Genomic DNA, 17,927 nt, shown 5'->3' with positions numbered 1-17,927 from the left:
TTTATATGTTCAACTTTATACACACATATGTATACGTCTGTAATCACATACGTATATGTATGTGATATATACTTAAATAAGAGTACTATTTTTCTGTAATCCCAGCACTTTGGGAGACCGAGGCGGGTGGATCATCTGTAGTCAGGAGTTCAAGACCAGCCTGGCCAACATGGTGAAACCCCATCTCTACTAAAAATACAAAAATTAGCTGGGCATGCTGGCATGCACCTGTAGTCCCAGCTACTCGGGATGCTGAGGCAGTATAATTGTTTGAACCTGGGCGGCAGAGGTTGCAGTGAGCTGAGATCATGCCACTGCACTCCAGCCTGGGGGACAGAACGAGACTGTCTCAAAAAACAAGTACTATTTTTTATGTTTCGCTGTATGCACACATATCACATGTATATACTTATATGTGTATGAAATTAACCACATAAAATAGTACTCTTATTTAAGGATAATACATATGTAGTAAAATATACAAATATTCATCAAAATAGTCATCACAAAATTCAGCATTGTGGTGTTCTCTAGGAGAGAAGGAGAACAATGTGGTGTAACAGAAAGACAGAGTTGACTTTAAGTATATCTTCAATGTTTCTATTTTATTTTGGAAGAAAAGGAGGAGATTTAAAGCAATATGGTAAGACATTCATATTATCTAAAGCTGGGTAAAGACTATGTGGATAATTGTTAAATGCCCTGATGATATTTTGAAATGCCTTATAGTCAAAAAGGGAATAGAGTGCCTCAAGAAGCATGAAATCCACATGCAGACTTTCAGGGATCTCTCAACATAAGTAGTGGCTCCACCAAATCAACCCAAAGCAAAGCTTGCCAGTCGTTGGGCACTGCTGTGTATCCTAATCTCCCATTTGCTTTTGATGATCTCATTATACTATGCAGAAGTCAAGCAAGGATCACCAGACATTTGAGGAAACACTCTCATTTGAAGGCTAGAGAACAAATGACCTCAGATGAAAAAGAAATCCTAAGTAGCATCTGCAGAGAGATTAGAGAATACAATGCAGTCATAAAGTGCAAGATTCTATAGAAAAGGGACAACCAGAAGACACCGAGATAGTCATGGGAAGTATGTACATTTTGGAAGATAAAGTCAAAGAAATCTTCCAGAAAGTAAATAGAAATGGAAAAAAAGTAGAAAATATGAGAGAAGAGATTGAATGATGGAGAAGATCAATCCAGAAGTTTCAATAGCTGAATAATAATATAGTCATGATGATGATGATAGAAACAGACAGTGTAAAAAAATAAAAAGAACAAAAAGATAACAAAAACAAAGTCCAGAATTGAAGAGCATGAATCCCTGCATTGAAAGGCTGCGTTAATTGCACAGAACAATAAATATGTATATATCCATATCTAGATACAACATCACAAATGATAAAGACAAAACTCTGTAACAGTTTACTTATAGAGGAAAGAGAAACAGGCATCAGAATTTTCACCCACACTAAGCCAAGAAGACAACAGAGCTCTTCATTCAAAGGTTTGGAGAGCTATTATTTTCAACCTAGAATACCCACTGACCTAGTGTGATGAATGAAAAAGATATTTTCAGGCTGTAAGGCTTCAGAAAGCTTACCTCCTACACTACTGTTTCTTAGTAAATTATCTGAGATATTTTCTGGCAAAAAGAAAGGAGGTAAATAAGCCAAGGGATTCTAGTATCCAGGATTTTAATATAGGAAAGAGAAAAGGCATGAGGGAAAATCACAGGATGACCCCTGGAGAGCAGGTGTAGATGCCCATACCGATGACCTCTGGAGGAAGAACATGTCTGCTGGTAATTTGCCGGTTGGGAGAGAAAAAAGGGGGAGCTTTTTAGAATACTCCATTTAAAAAAGACGTTGGAAAAACTTGAAAATATGTTTCTGTTTAGTAATTAAGAACCTGCAGGTAGAAACTCCCTATGAAAATTAGAAATTCAACAATAGTGTCATATGCTTATGTTTGTTTGTTTATTTATTTATTTTTTGAGACAGAGTCTCGCTCTTGTCACCCAGGCTGGAGTGCAATGGCGTGATCTGGACTCACTGCAACCTCCGCCTCTGGAGTTCAAGCGATTCTCTTGCCTCAGCCTCCCGAGTAGCTGGAACTACAGGCGCCTGCCACCACGCCTGGCTAATTTTTTGTATTTTTAGTAGAGACAGGGTTTCGCTGTGTTGGCCAGGCTGGTCTCGAACTCCTGACCTCACATGATCCGCCCGCCTCAGCCTCCCAAAGTGCTGGGATTATAGGCCTCAGCCACCACACCAAGCCAGTTTCACATGCTTATAATTAAAATAATGTAACTACTTTGACTTCCACTTTTATAATCCACATAATGAAAAAAGAGGCAATCATTCATTTATGCTAAAACAGCAGAATATGCATGTTCAGCCTTGAAGATGTAAAAGTAGAGAATACAGGGGCAAGAGATGGAAGGGAAGAGGGCTGAAGGAAAGGCAATGGGCGGGGGATTATCTTACAAAGCCAGGAGCAAAAGATGCTGTGTCTATAATGAAAAAGAAGTTAAAGCTTTAATATCTTATTTCAACTTGCAAAGGCAACCAAAAGAGAAAAACAAAGAGAAATAATTATATAAAATAACTTCATGGAGGGGAAGTGATGATTCACATGAAAGAAACAATTCTGTGTGTATCATAGCAGAATAGAGAATTTCTAAAATTGATAAATCAAAAAAAGAACATTATACAAATATTTAGCCATCTGGAGCTAATTATCCTATGTGATAGCTTGAAGAGTTAAAGGTGGAATTAATTAAAAGACCCTTTAATAATGTCTGCTTGGCATTGTAGGAGTCTTCAATCAATACTCATCAAATGAACGAATGCTAAAGAAGAGATTTAGTAGTAGACTATTGCATTTTGTCTTCCCATTCCATTTAATGTTTTAACCATATTCATGCATGGCTTTGAAAAAATATCTGTCATTATTTTTCAGTACTTTTAAGGAATTCATTATTTTTAAAAATATATGCTTTGGTTTGAGAATACAATTTATATAAAATACAGATTAAAATGCAAATTACATTATGCAACACTGAAAATACACTGTTTTCACGATGAGTTATTTAGAACGTTAGTATTTTTCCACTTAAGTGATTTCTTATCTCTAGTTTTCATGACTTTATTTCTAAATGATAAGAAAGAATTTCATGCAGAGGTATTTGCAAACACTTCTCTGCAAATAAAACACTCTTGGTGTAGATAGTCTTTACTTCCAAAAACCTTAAAGCCAAATTGGATAAAATAATAATATAGGATATAATTTCTCTTTGTATTTTTTAATTGCTGGAGAAATCTTGAACTACTACATGTGGATTTGGATCACATACCTGGAACTCAGGTAGCTAGAAAAGTTCATCTTGATGCTTGGAAATGCTGAAAATTGTCATTTTTTTACTTCCATTTTCTGGCATCAGTAATATCTTTGCCGTTTTATTTTGTCTATTAGTCAGTATGGATATTCATTAAAAATAATTATAAAAAAGTAGTTCAAAATTCCATGCTGATCACCATGATGGTGAGGAGTAAATAGCACACCAGGTTAAGTGTCTGATTCTACATGTGCTTGTCTAATCACCATGAACCATGATATGCATGCAGAGCACTCAAAGCTCTTTTTTTTTTTTTTTTTTTTTTTGAGATGATGTTTTGCTCTTGTTGCCCAGTCCGCAGTGCAGTGCCGCGATCTCAGTTCACTGCAACCTCCGCCTCCTGGGTTCAAGCGATTCTCCTGCCTCAGCCTCCTGAGTAGCTGGGATTACAGGTGCCCGCCACCAAACTTGGCTAATTTTGTGTATTTTTAGTAGAGGATGGGGTTTCATCGTATTGGCCAGGCTGGTCTCGAACTCCTGACCTCAGGTGATCCACCCACCTCAGTCCCCCATAGTGTTGGGATTACAGGCATGAGCCACCACAGCTGGCCTCAGAGCTCTTTTAAAGACAACAAGAGGAGAAGATATATCACTCTTTACTCTGAGATTCAAATAGAAGTTGTGAGAGCATCCCACTTGTAATAGGAGATGCAATGGCCCTCACTTTATTTCTGGGAGTTTTTGAAGGGGTTGGGTTGGGAGAGAAATATTAATTCTTTTTCTTCTATAGACTTCTCACTCCAAGTGTTTATTTCTGCTAAATTATTTGAATTTGCAAACCATCCAAAACATGCTGTTCATTTTTTTTTTTTTTGACATGGAGTCTCACTCTGCTACCCAGATTGGAGTGCAATGGCATGGTCTCTGCTCACTGCAACCTCCGCCTCCCAGGTTCAAGCGATTCTCCCACCTCAGCCTCCTGAGTAGCTGGGACTACAGGCACGTGTCACAACACCCAGCTAATTTTTGTATTTTTAGTAGAGACAGGGTTTCACTACTTTGGCCAGGCTTGTCTTGAACTCCTGACCTTGTGATCTGCCCTCCTCACTCTCCCAAAGTACTGGGATTATAGGCATGAGTCACTGCGCCCGGCCGTGCTGTTCATTTTTCATACCATGTTAGCTCATGCTTTACCTACTCCCATCCTTTTCATTCCCAGAAAATACTTCATCAGATCCTGTTGGGTTTGGCTGTGAATAATATAAAACACAAAATAGCAGTGTATTTTCCTCTTAAGTACATTAAGTTGGGGTAAGGAATGCAAGTGGGTATGGCAGCTCCATGATGAGGAAGACCCCAGGCTCCTTCTGCCTTGCTTCACCATCCTCAGGAAGTGACATGCACTTCATGGTCCATGATGGCTGTTCCAGTTCCAGCCATGACCCCTCATCCTTTTATTCCAGTCAGTAGAATAGGGAGACGAGCAAAGACTTGCATGCCCCTTCCTATAAGGCCATTTTTGGGTGCCGTATATACTCTAGATCTACTCATTTCCTGTTGACTAGAATGTGGTCATATGATCACACTTAGCTACAAGCAAGACCAGAAAATTCAGTCTCTCTCTCTCTCTCTCTTTTCTTTTTTCTTTTTGGACAGAGTCTTGCTCTGTAGCACTCTACCCTGGGCAACAGAGTGAGAATCCCTCTAAAAAAAAAAAAAAAAAAACAAACAAATTTTCTGTATCAATGGGGAAATCATCTTTTTTTTTTTTTTTTTTTTTGAGGCAGAGTCTTGCTCTGTTGCCCAGGCTGGAGTGCAGTGGCATGATCTCGGCTCACTGCAACCTCTGCCTCCAAGGGGAAAAATCTTTTTTAAAAATCTAGGCCCCCACGCAGCTGAAGAAATTGCTTAGCATCTCATATTGTTTTGGATTTGGGCTATGCCTTCATAATGGGAGGTATAAAGTGTGGGGAGTTAGAAACCATGGTCTTTAGAGCAGGGCTGCCACACTGCCCAAGTCCAGGGGCTACCATTCATATGGGATGGCAGGCATCATGTGGCAGAGCTGGGACTAACTTCTAGGTTTATCAAGTATGCTTTAGGACTTAGAAGCAAGGTGGTCTCCCTGCATTTTCATGTCCACATCTCTAGAATGGAAAATAATCGTAGTTATTTTGCAAAGCCTTTGTATGAGTTGAAATGGATGGTTTCACTTCTAATGAATAGAAAACTCCACATTAGTTTAAACACTAAGGAAATGTATAGTCTCATCTCTCAGGAGGTACAGCTCCTCCCGTCTGTGCTTGCCACCTTCTATGGTGGGACACTATTGCCCTCTGGCTAATGAGAGCAGCCCAGCCCTCCAGACAGTGCAACCCTCAAAAGGAAAAGAGCCTGACTTTGCCTGTGTGTAGTGAGAAACTTTCTAGAAGCTTAAGATTTTTCTTCCTGTGTCTCTCTCTCTTTTTTTTTTTTTGAGACAGTCTTGCTTTGTCACCCAGGCTGGACTGCAATGGTGCTATCTCGGCTCATTGCAACCAGGTTCAAGTCTTTCTCCTGCCTCAGTCTCCCAAGTAGCTGGGGCCACAGGCATGTGCCACCACGCCCAGCTAATTTTTGTATTTTTAATGGAGATGGGGTTTTACCATCTTGGTCAGGCTGGTCTCAGATTCCTGGCCTCAGGTGATTCACCCATCTCAGCCTCCCAAAGTGCTGGGATTACAGGTGTGAACCACCACACCCGACCTCTTCCTGTCTCTTTATAAAGAATGACAGCTTATGGTGGTGCTTCAGTCGGGCCCAGAACTGGCACCGTGTGCTGATGACCTGTGCAGTCACGTGGGCCACGTGCTTAGACGGATCTTGCACTTGGTTTAAAGCTGCTGTCACTATCTTGACCTTCTTAATACCTTTTGAGCACAGAGTCCCCATTTTTATTTTGCATTGGACCTTGCAAATTCTATAGCTGGTCCTCGTCTGGACTTGCCCTTTGAGCCTGAGGAAAGAGCCACCCTTTGAAGAACATGACTGTATGAGGATGCCTGAGAGGGTACCTGACTGCAAAGACAGCCATTTTCCTATACCTGTTGTGAGAATGGACATGGTCAGTTTCAACACAAGTTAATTGACTAAAAGTTCAATGTTCAAGTGAGTCACTGGAGTGGGAGCATTGGGCAACTGAAAGGACTCACAAGACCCCCCAGGGTGTGCTCATTTAGAGCTTTAATAAAGGTAAAAGATGGTACAGCAGGAGAAAGAAAGCGCAGAGAACTCGGAAATGTCCAGAAGCTTTATCTTTATTATTATTATTTTACTTTAGATTGTGGACTACCAGAAGCTTTACTATTATTATTATTATTTTACTTTAGATTGTGAACCACCAAAGTCTGTGTGAGGTGCCTTGGTCTCAGGGTCAGTAAAATTTCCATTGAATATTTCCCCTGTGTGTCTAGAGAACCTAGCTAGAGGGTGGTGGTGTTTCTAAAGACAAAGCTTTCTTAATTGTTTATATGTGGCCATGTGCAGGTAAGGAGCCATAATCGTAAGATCCTAATCAGGAATAATAAAGTCCACTTCCCAGGTATTCCGTGAAGAGTAAAGAAAGATGACACAGCATCTCACTTATTGATTAAAGTGATTAAGCTATTCATATATAACAGGTCCTCAATATGTGTGATTTTAATTTATTAAAGATGAATAATACTTTTGACATATGAATTTCAATTTTAACTACCATTTTCAATCTGATCATTTTTGTTACAGAGATTTGGATAATATTTTGAAACTGAAGTTTTTCCAAATTCTTAATGGTTACTTTTTTTTTTTTTTTGAGACGGAGTGTCGCTCTGTCCCCCAGGCTGGAGTGCAGTGGCGCAATCTTGGTTCACTGCAAGCTCCGCCTCCCGGGTTCATGCCATTCTCCTGCCTCAGCCTCCCAAGTAGCTGGGACTACAGGCTCCCGCCAACAAGGCCGGCTAATTTTTTGTATTTTTAGTAGAGACGGGGTTTCACCGTGTTAGCCAAGATGGTCTCAATCTCCTGACCTCGTGATCCACCCATCTTGGCCTCCCAAAGTGCTGGGATTACAGGTGTGAGCCACCGCACCTGGCCTCTTAATGGTTACTCTTTAAAAATGTGAGATATGTTGCCAAAAGACAGCAGAAAAAAAAAATGAGCAGGCCAGGTAAAACCCTGTCTCTTTTAAATACAAAAAAAAAAAAAAAAAAAAAAAAAGAGCCGGGCATGGTGGCCACCTGTAATCCCAGCTACTCGGGAGGCTGAGGCACAAGATTAGCTTGAACTCAGGAGGCAGAGGTTGCAGTGAGCCAGGATCACACCACGGTACTCCAGCCTGAGTGAAAGTGTGAGACCCTGTTTCCAAAAAAACAAAAACAAACAAAAAAAAAACAACAAAACAAAGGTTTCAGGGTTTTTTTCTTTTTAATGGAAGATATAATGGGGAATTTGAGTTGTGTATATGTTTAGAAAGGGACTCAAGTAAAAAATGGTAATTGCTTGCAAATATCATGAGAGACTGCAGAAATGTGTTGACTGCTAGTAAATTAGTAGTAAATTGAGTTTTATAGATAACATCATTTTAGATGGGTGCATTATAAGGCTTGGTAACAGAGAACGACATTTTAAAAAATAACCAATTAAGATAATGTTCCAAGGTATGCCATCACATATTCAGTTTCACACATTTGCAATTCTATTAACAGAATTTTCTAGTTTACTCTTGTTCTCACACAATGCCAGAGTATGTTTCATGTTGTACAATCATTTTCTCTCTTATCTACCCCCAAACCATTTGTCCTTTCTCAAACATATCACCATACTACCTCTAACAAATTTTAATTATTAAAAAATATAATTATTTAAATATTTAAAAATTTTTGATATTTAAAATATAACTAATTTTAAAAAAACTCATTGACATTTTTTAAAAAGTCACAGGACAGAGTTGTTTTTACAAACATAGACTAATTCTATATGCATCTTTCTGTAAGGTACTTTAATCAGTCAACATTCTATAATGTATATTCCAATAGGAAAATGGATGCAGCCCCAAAGCTTTTTTTTTTTTTTTTTAATTTATTTTGAGATGGAGTTTTGCTCTTGTTGCCCAGTCTAGAGTGCAATGGCATGATCTCGGCTCACCGCAACCTCCTTCTCCGGGGTTCAAGTGATTCTCCTGCCTCAGCCTCCTGAGTAGCTGGGGTTACAGGCATGCACCACCATGTCCAGCTAATTTTGTATTTTTAGTAGAGATGGGGTTTCTGCATGTTGGCCAGGCTGGTCTCGAACTCCTGACCTCAGATGATCTGCCCACCTTGGCCTCCCAAAATGCTGAGATCACAGGCGTGAGCCACCATGCCCGGCCCCCAAAGCATTTTTTTTAAACAGTTGCATAATATTTCACAGCATAGGTGTATTCAAGTTAATTTAACCATTGGTTTGTTAACAATTTTTTTTATTTTTTTGTCTTGTCACTTGGCAAACGATGCTTCAATAAACACACTTTACCAATATACTCCCTACTTCAGTAAATATGCTTTTAATTCTATAGGATTTAATTCTAAAGGATAAATTTCCAGAACTAGACTTGGTAAACAAAAGGATATATATTTTTTTATTTCAACAGAGTTTGCCAGATTAATTTTCACAAAGTTGCAGTAATTTTAGTGTTCATTGTTTTGAAAACATGATAGAACCTACTGTCTTGCCCTCCCATCATTCCCCAACTGTCACTGGGTTCAACAAGTCTTTTGAACGCTTTGCCATATGTTAAGGGAAAAACATGTTAACCCACTGTTAAACTTGGCATTTCCCTGATGACTATGGAGTTGAGCTTATTTCATGGGTCTGTGAGCATCAGGATTTCCTCTTCTGTAAAATGACTATTTTTATCCTTTGACGATTTTTCAACTGGGTTATTTGTCCTTACATTATCAATTTATGGGAATTATTTATATATAATATGTAGGAATCCTTTATCGGACATATGTGCTTCCAAAATTTTTTGCAGCCCGTTCTTTGTCTTCTGACTTTATGTACTGCTGCCTGTCAAATTGTAAATATTTGCATAGTCAAATGTTTCTTTATTTCCTTTCTTTTTTGAGTTTCCTGTCTTGCTTAAGAAGTCCTCCCAACACGCACACCACTGCCACCAATGCCAGAGGCATATAAACGTTGTCCTAGATCTTCTACCTTGTTTTTGTTACATTTTTATATTTAAACATTTAATTGTCACAGACATTATTTTTATATAGTTAAAAGGAAAGCTCTACCTCCCCGCTACTGCTCCCATTTGATAAGCAGCTGTACTAGAAATGTTTATTTAAACAAACCACCCTTCACACACCTGTAATCCCAGCACTTTGGGAGGCCAAAGCAGGCGGATCACTTCCGGTCAGGAGTTCAACACCAGCCTGGCCAACGTGGTGAAACCCTGTCTCTACTAAAAACACAAAAATTAGCCAGGCGTGCTGGCACATGCCTGTAATCTCAGCTACTTGGGAGGCTGAGGCAGGAGAATCACTTGAACCCAGGAGGCGGAGGTTGCAGTGAGCTGAGATCATGCCACTGCACTCCAGCCTGTGTGACAAAGCGAGACTCTGTCAAAAAAAAATTGTCTATATGAAATTTTGGTCTGTTTTCCTCTCTTTGACCATTGCCATTAAATACTTTAATTTTATTCAAGTAAAAGCAGAATCATATATTTGACATGAGAACTACGTATTTCACATCATTAAATTAGTTTGAAGTAGGTATGCTTTTGATTATGTATCAGGAATAATAACTTTCTTTAATGCTTATTTGTCTTTACATTTATTTGAATAACTATGTAATGATTATCTGCTTCCTACATTCAGTAATAGAGGTGTACATTAATAATATCAGTAACTGGATTCTTGATCTAATCTCTAGTTTATGTTGAACTGTCCCTGTTATATAGTATCTCCATAATAACTTCAGGTGTTTTACTCAAACCTTACACTTTCATCAATTGTAAAAATGAAGATGTTAATTAAGATGTTACATTAGTTGTAAAAAATTAAGACGTTAAACGTTCCAGATGAAACAACACTGAGCCCACTTACAGTCATGCTGTTGTGAGAGGTCCTTGGACAGCTACTGTTTCCATTTCAATTCAGACTCCTTTGGCCAAAGTAGCAACCTGGTAAGCAGCTCTAGCTGGAGAATTAGTCTTGAAGTACTGTTTGTAAATTACACTGATGGTACTGAAGTCATGTATGTCAGCCAGCAAAATTGTTTACCACATCAGTGAAGTCACAACCTGCAGTCTTCAGAACTTCACCCATCTTTGTAAAAGCTTGTTTAACTTCTTTGGCTACCTCTCCTGCCACAAGCTGTGCACTTGAAGAGTCCATGACTAGCTGTCCTGAAATGTAAATGATCCTGTCGACTAACACACCTTGGCCATACAGCCCAAGGACCTTGGGGGCTTTCGCAGTGCTGGTCACCTTTTTAATCAAGGATGGCATAGCTAACCCTTCTCTTGAGGCCTCTCTGGGAGAAGCCGTCACACCACCCCTGCTTGCTTCTCACCTGACTTGATATTATTTTCCAAAAATGTCTGATAGCATTCATTTTGGTCCAGAGCTTTTTTTGTGTGAAAAAGCTTCTCATTTCTCTTAAAGATGAAGGGTCATTCAGATTTTCTATTTCCTCTTGTATTGACCCATATCTGTAAAGTTATCTTTGTCAACTTCACTGGAATAAAAGTGCTTCTGATATTTCTTTAATATCCCTTCAATGTCTGTAGTATCTGTTGTGTTGTCTTTTGTTTTATATTTTTTCAGTTCCTTAAAATTTATTGCAATATGTTTTAGGCCCCAGGAGATGGCTCTTCTTAAATGTTCTATATGGACTAGGAAAAGAATGTGTATCTATATTTGTTTTGTGTTGTTCTGTGAACTACTCTGTAAATGGCAATTAAGTCTAGTGGGTTGATAGTGATGTTAAAATTTCCTACATATCCTTATTCATTTTTATTTGCTTACTTTATCAGTTCCTGTGAGTTGTGTGTTAAAATTTCCAAATATACTTAGTTTTCCCCTTCAGTGCTCTCAGTTTTTGCTTCTGAAGATGTATTTATTTAAATAGCATTCCATTCATATTGTGTGGTTTCAATGGCTTATATCTCCATGAAATTAACTATATTTCTTCTGGTAGGTTTTTTTTTTTTTTTTTTTTCTCCAGCATCACATATTATCTCTCTCCCTTGAGTTTTCCTTTTTTTTTTTTTTTCTGGTTTGTAGCATTTTAAAACATGTCTTGGCCGGGCACAGTGGCTCACACCCGTAATCCCAGTACTTTGGGAGGCTGAGGCAGGTGAATCACCTGAGGTCAGTAGTTCGAGACTAGCCTGGCCAACATGGTGAAACCCTGACTCTACTAAAAATACAAAAATTAGTCGGGTGTGGTAGCAGGTGGCTGTAATCCCAGCTACTTTGGAGGCTGAAGCAGGAGAATTGCTTGAACCCAGGAGGCGGAGGTTGCAGTGAGCCAAGATGGCGCCACTGCACTCCAGCCTGGGCAACAGAGCAAGACTCCATCTCAAAAACAAAAAACAAACAAAAAAACATGTCTTTCCCATTAGAAGCTTTCCTTCAAGCTTCTCAGAGTTCACATTTAAGAATGAGGCACAAACACATGAATAGAAACTTGTATGGGCATGGGTGAGCTCCACTGCAGCATGATAGAGTGGGAATCTGCCCTTTTATGAAGGAGTATGTTCTCTGATGTCCTTTAGGAAGGATCAGCATTTGTAGCAGAACTGCTCTGTTCTCTTGTTTTAGGGTTATAATTCTATCAGTTCCTCCTTGGAATCAAATGTTTAAAAGGGGTTGTGGTTCTAAACTTTGGTAATGAGACTTTCACTTCAACTGTATTTTTCAACACAGCACCCATTTCCCACTTTCAACTGTATCTTATGTGCCTAATTCAAAATATTTCCTGGAGATGCATTGTCTTGATGGCTGCCAGGGTTGGGGAAGGATGGTGTCCTGGCTAAGTAAACCTCTGGTTCCTGGGTGATGGATGTGTTGATTTTAATGGATTCTTACAATGCCTGTTGATGAATAACTCTTCTTTTCACCCCAGTCCCTTTACCAGTTTATAAGGGTAAATAGTGACTTCAATTTCCACGCCTTTCAAAGTTTTCATAATGGGAATCAGCTTGGTTCTTATTGAACTTCCTGATTATAACTGAGTTTCTACAGGGATCAAAGTTATGTCCTTATTTAGCTATATATTTATTGTTGTTGTTGAGACAGAGTCTCACTCTGTTGCCCAGGCTGGAGTGCAGTGGCAAAATCAATAAAGGAATTGAAAAGATAAGAACACTGAGGCAGAAGAATCGCTTGAACCCGGGTGAGCCGAGATCGTGCCATTGCACTCCAGCCTGGGCACCAAGATCAAAACTCTGTCTAAAAAAAAAAAAAAAAAAAAAAAAAAAAGAACGTAGGATAAAGGAAATGAAAGAAGACATGGAAGAAGAAGAAGACAGATGTCAACAAAATTTTGGGTGAGGGAAGTCAAATGGACAAATGATAACTGAGTTAACAAAATAAAGGAAGCTAAAATAGTAAATAAGAAATAGGAGGAAGCTTAATAAGAAACAAGCTGATTCCCATTATGAAAACTTGGAAAGGCTTGGAGATTAGAGTCACTATTTACCCTTAAACTTAGCTGGGTGTGATGGCTCACGCCAGTAGTCCCAGCTACTCAGGAGGCTGAGGCATGAGAATTGCTTGAACCCAGGAGGTGCAGGAAATTGTGTTTTTAGTAGAGATAGGATGTCACCATATTGGTCAGGCTGGTCTTGAACTCCTAACCTCAAGTGATCTGCCTGCCTTGGCCTCCCAAAGTGCTGGGATTACAGGTGTAAGTCACCGTGTTTGACCTCTTATTTAGCTATGTTTTAATTGGAAGTCTTATTACAGTGGGTGCATACATTTTGTATTTCACTAAATCATGCTAAATTGCTTTCCAAAATGCTATACTGATTGATTTTCCAACTAGTAGATGAAAATTTTATTTTGTACATCCTCATCAGCTTTTGACATTATCTGAATGTTAAGTTTCACCCAGTGTGATGGGTGAAAGTGCTATGTAGTTGCTATTTTAATTAACGTTTCTCTGACTGCTATCGTAGAAGTAGCTATCAGATCCGCCTGAAGTCTGGAAATGCTGGGAAGTCTTCTGGGTGACCATCCCTTGCCAGGCCTCCCAATAAGCACTGAGGAATGTTCTAGGCTTCGTTTGCCCATTTTACTTTCATCTAATGGACTGCTGGTACCAAAATCTGTATTAGTTCCAGTTCTCTAGAGGGATAGAGCTAATGGAATATATATATATATATAAAGGGGAGTTTATTAAGTATTAACTCACATGATCACAAGGTCCTACAATAGGCCATCTGCAGGCTGAGGAGCAAGGGGAGCCAGTCCGAATTCCAAAACTGAAGAACTTGGAGTCCAATGTTTGAGGGCAGGAAGCATCCAGCATGGGAGAAAGATGTAAGCTGGGAGGCTAGGTCAGTCTCTCTCTTCATAATTTTCTGCCTGTTTATATTCTAGCCACGCCGGCAGCCGATTAGATGGTGCCCACCCAAATTAAGGGTGGGTCTGCCTTCCCCAGTCCACTGACTCAAATATTAATCTCCTTTGGCCACACCCTCACAGGCACAGCCAGGATCAATACTTTGTATTCTTCAATCCATCCCCAGCCCACTGACTCAAATATTAATCTCCTTTGGCCACACCCTCACAGGCACAGCCAGGATCAATACTTTGTGTTCTTCAATCCAATCAAGTTGACACTCAGTATTAACCCTCACAAATAGGTAGCCAGGAAGCCCTTTGCCATTCTCATGGGGGTTACTCACGCTTCAGGCCTCGCTTTCGGCATTCAGGTTGAAATCTCCCTCCGTATGGGTCCGTTGTCTAGTGCTGAGGGGTTAGGGACCAGGGAAGCCAGACCTCATCTCCCACTCTACTCCATTAGGCTCCATGTCATTTGTCTTTAATGATAGCTCCATGACAATGGCTATGGGCATCCCCTGTAAATTCCATCACCGACCAGCTGTAATAGACACACAATAGCAAAGCCGGATGTCTTAACTTACAGGACTGGGTGATCCTTTCTAATCAGGGAGCCATAGCTAACTGTTCTCTCTTGAGGCCCCTCTGGGAGAAGAAGTGTCTACACCAGCTCGGCTTGCTTCTCACCTGACTCGATATTAGTTTTTAAAAATGTTTGATAGGATTCATTTGGGTCTAGAGACTTTTTCTTGGGAAAGCTTCTCATTTCTTTTAACAATGAAGGGCCATTCAGATTTTCTATTTCTTCTTGTATTGATTTTCATCTGTAAAGTTATCTATTTCAACTCCACTGGAATAAAAGCATTTCTGATAGTTCTTTAATATCCCTTCAATGTCTGTAGTATCGATTGTTTTCTCTTTTTTGTTAGTAATGTGTCCTTTTCCTTATGTTTTTGATTATTTTTGCTAGTTGTTTATTCGTTTTTTTTCTTTTTCTTTTCTTTTTTTTTTTTTTTTCGAGACGGAGTCTCACTCTGTTGCCCAGGCTGGAGTGGCATGATCTCAGCTCACTGCAGCCTCCACCTCCAGGGTTCAAGCAATTTTCCTGCCTCAGCCTCCCGAGTAGCTGGGATGACAGGCGCATGCTGCCGTTCCTGGCTAATTTTTGTATTTTTATTAGAGACAGGGTTTCACCATCTTGGCCAGGCTGGTCTTGATCTCCTGAACTCATGTTCCACCCTCCTCAGCCTCCCAAAGTGTTGGGATTACAGGCGTGAGCCACTGCTCCTGGCCTATTAATTTTCTTAATTGTACTTAATTGTTATTAATTTTCTTAACTTACAGGAGTGGGTAAGTTAAGACATTCCAGCTTTGTGTGTGTGTATGAATTACTTGTTTACAGCCTTTGCTCATACATATTAGGTTGTTTAATTGCCTTTTGACTTTGTCTAACTTTTGTAAACATTTTAAATTTTGGTATAATGAATCTATCAATCCTTCCCTTGATGATTTATCTTTTTGTCTTAAGAACTCTTTCCCTATCTCAAAGTCTTAAAAATTATTAGACAAAGATGTAAGACTCAATTTAATGGTTGCTTTTTGCTGTTAAGTATTTGATTCATGTGAAGTGTATTTTTATATGATTTGAGGTAGGGACATAATTGTATTTTTTCTATATGGTGAGCCAAATTAACCAGAACAACTTAATAAATCATCTGTTCTTTCTCTACAGATGATGCTTCTGTTGTATGCACTTACCCCTTCAAACAGGTAGTCACTGCTTTATTCCCCATGGCCTAGACTAGTGCCCCTAAAGCAGGAGTACCCAATAATGGGCAACGTGCTTGTACTCCTGAAGCAGAGTGTTCAATCTTTTGTCTTACCTGGGCCACATTGGAAGAATCGTCTTAGGTCACACATAAAATACACTAACACTAATGATAGCTGATGAGCTTTAAAAAAATGGCTGGGCGCAGTGGCTCACGCCTGTAATCCCAGCACTTTGGGAGGCCAAGGCAGGTGGATCACGAGGTCAAGAGATCAAGACCATCCTGGCCAACATGGTGAAACCCTGTCTCTACTAAAAATACAAAAAATTAGCTAGGCGTAGTGGCAAGCGCCTGTAATCCAAACTACATGGGAGGCTGAGGCAGGAGAATCACTTGAACCCGGGTGATGGAAGTTGCAGTGAGCCGAGATGGCGCCATTGCATCCAGCCTGGGCAAAAAGAGCAAAACTCTATCTCAAAAAAAAAAAAAAAAAAAAAAAATTGCAAAAAAAAATCCCATAATGTTTTAAGAAAGTTTACAAATTTGTATTGAGCCACACTCAAAGTCATCCTGGGCTGCATGTGGCCCATGGGCTGAGGGTTGGACAAACTCATTCTAAAGCTTGCATTCTGGGCGCACCCTTAAAGTCTCTGCCTCAACATCTTCTCTGGGAAACTTTCCCCAACTACATCCTCCCCCACACATTCCATTTCTGCCTCCCAGTGCAGTGGTGGTACAAGGGAAATAATTACCAAATCTATTATTTTGCATTACATGATCTTGTTAACATGCATTATCATCGTTTTAAAATATATATATAAAAAAATACAAAAAAAAGTACACAGCAGCTGGGCATGGTGGCTCACGCCTGTAATCCCAGCACTTTGGGAGGCCGAGGCGGGCAGATCACGAGGTCGGGAGATCAAGACCATCCTGGCTAACACGGTGAAACCCCGTCTCTACTAAAAATACAAAAAAATTAGCTGGGTATGGTGGTGCGCACCTGTAGTCCCAGCTACTTGGGAGGCTGAGGCAGGAGAATGGCGTGAACCCAGGATGTGGACCTTGCAGTGAGCCGAGATCGCGCCACTGCACTCCAGCCTGGGTGACAGAGTGAAACTCTGTCTCACAAAGAATAAATAAATAAATAAAAATTAAAAAGCACAGCTTCTTTGGGCTATAACTGATATATTGAAAAACTGGACATATTTAATGTATATAATTTAATGAGTTTGGAGATACACATACAATCATAACACCATCATCACTCTCAAGGCAATAAACATATCTATCACCTCCAAACATTTCCTACTACCCCATCTCCCCATCTCCCTTTTTGTGGTGAGAACACTTAACATGCTTAACATGAAATCTGCATTCTTAAAAAAATTTTTAAGTAGGTAATACATTTTCGTTGGCCATAGGTACAATGCTATACAGCAGATCTCTAGTCCTTTTTCCATCTAGTGTAACTGAAACTTTATACCCATTGAACAACAACTCTCCATTTCCCTCTTCCCACAGCTCCTGGCAACAACTATTCTACCCTCTGTCTCTGTGAGTTTATTTCAGATGCCTCATATAAGTGGAGTCATGCAGTATTTGTCATTCTGTGCCTGGCTATGTCACTTAACATGATGTCCTCCAGATTCATCCACCTTGTCACATATGCCAAGATTTCCTTCTTTACTGAGGCTGAATAATACTCCATTGTATGTATATAACACATTTTCTTCATTCATTGATTCATTCTTGTTTTTTGTTTTGTTTTGTTTTGCTTTTTTGAGACAGAGTCTTGCTCTGTCGCCCAGGCTGGAATGCAGTGGCGCGATCTCACTTCACTGCAACCTTTGCCTCCCGGGTTCAAGTGATTCTCCTGCCTCAGCCTCCCGAGTAGCTGGGATTACAGGCACCCACCACCATGCCCAGCTAATTTTTTTTTTTTTTTTTTTTTGTATTTTTAATAGAGACCGGGTTTTACCATGTTGGCCAGGCTGGTTTCGAACTCCTGACCTCAAGTGATCTGCCCGCCTCGGCCTCCCAAAGTGCTAGGATTACAGGTGTGAACCACCATCCCCAGCCCATTTATTCACTTTTGATGGACATTTAGGTTGTTTCCATATCTTGGAATAATTGTGAATAATGCTGCAATGAATATGGGTGTGCAGATATCTTTTAAAGATCCTGATTTCATTTCTTTTGGATACATACCCAGAAGTGGATTGCTGAATATAATAGTTCAAT

General features: G+C 39.7%; 1 pseudogene; it reads right to left on the bottom strand.

Moving 5' to 3' along the window:
- Positions 1-10,448: 10,448 nt before the first annotated feature.
- LOC105487954 (2-iminobutanoate/2-iminopropanoate deaminase pseudogene) lies at positions 10,449-10,851 on the bottom strand (annotated as a pseudogene).
- Between the last annotated feature and the right edge of the window lie 7,076 nt (positions 10,852-17,927).

The sequence above is a fragment of the Macaca nemestrina genome, chromosome 3, assembly GCF_043159975.1.
Source record: "Macaca nemestrina isolate mMacNem1 chromosome 3, mMacNem.hap1, whole genome shotgun sequence".
NCBI classification, from domain to species: Eukaryota; Metazoa; Chordata; class Mammalia; order Primates; family Cercopithecidae; genus Macaca; species Macaca nemestrina.
Note: the sequence above shows the minus strand (reverse complement) of the source record. Positions and strands in the feature narration are given on the sequence as shown.